This window comes from Sinocyclocheilus rhinocerous, unplaced genomic scaffold (genome assembly GCF_001515625.1).
Source record: "Sinocyclocheilus rhinocerous isolate Xijiao unplaced genomic scaffold, SAMN03320098_v1.1 scaffold6193, whole genome shotgun sequence".
In the NCBI taxonomy this organism is placed as follows: Eukaryota; Metazoa; Chordata; class Actinopteri; order Cypriniformes; family Cyprinidae; genus Sinocyclocheilus; species Sinocyclocheilus rhinocerous.
The window spans coordinates 119,459-120,696 of NW_015641664.1; positions in this window are offsets into that span (position 1 = coordinate 119,459).

Below are 1,238 nucleotides of genomic sequence, written 5' to 3' on the forward strand. Positions count from 1 at the left end.
TTTTTTTTTTTTTTTTTGTTCTGGCTGCTATTACTTTAAGAGCTGCAGCTGCTGAGCATCACACGGATCTGACACGCATCCTATTTTCTCACAACTCTTTACCTTTTCTGGCATGCTTCAGGTGTTAAAGTCTCTACTGATGAGCTGACGAGTTGAATCGGGTGTATTATGCTGCATTCACGCCATATCGTAGTTACTGTGATTTCTAGATGACAACACGTGACATTCTACTTGGAGCTGTTTCACACCCTTGGACTCGTACTCGGAACTATCGCACTTTCAATGCATAGCGGCCGCAAAGGGGGCACTTGCCTTGCGAGACTAAAAGCTAAAATGACGTATGGGACAGCCTACGATCTCATGGACTTAAAGTCCACAAGAGCGCAAGTGCACTTGAAGTGTGCCATTTGGGACAGGGCCACTGACGGCAGAAGGTCTGAAAACCTTGGCCGCTTTAAATGGTCAAGGACCGCCCAAGAGGCCATATGACTGACAGTTAAAGCAACCAATCACGTTTTGTTTTGTGCTGTGTCATGTTTAGGGGCGTGGAAATGTCCCCACAATAAACTCTTGTAAAACTCTTGGACGTATTCTAAAGATTCTATGCCGCAAACTTTAAATATTTCACATACTTTTGAAAATCCAGCGTTCTGTTGATCCTGATAAGCGCTCATTATCACAACTGTAAACAAATGACGGCTTTCTTCTTCCATGAGGGGGTTTGGCGTCACGCAGGCCCGGACTGGCCATCGGGAGCACCGGGAGAATTCCCGGAGGCCTGGCGGCTGATTTGGCCGCTGCCCTGGTTTTTATTTATTTATTTATTTTTTATTATTATTATTAATAATCATATTTTATATTTATGCATTCTCAATGTACCAAAGTGATCATTTCCGATTTTTTCATTCAATAATGAATCGATAATAAATCATATATCGGTTAGTCTTAACTAGGGGTGCTCCGATCAGGATTTTTGAGGCCGATCGCTGATCACAGAAAGCAGTATCTGCCGATACCGATCACCGATACCGATCATTTACAACTATTTATAGTGATACTCCAATCAGGATTTTTAGACATTTATTCAGGGCCTGAATTTCTTTTTACTTTTCGTTTGCATTTAGATCTTGATTACAACAATCCTGCGGTTCATAAAGAATTTAGTTTTTCTACCTCCAGGGGTGTATTCCAGAAAGCAGGTTATGTGACATACCCGGGTATGTTTGAGGATAAGCGAG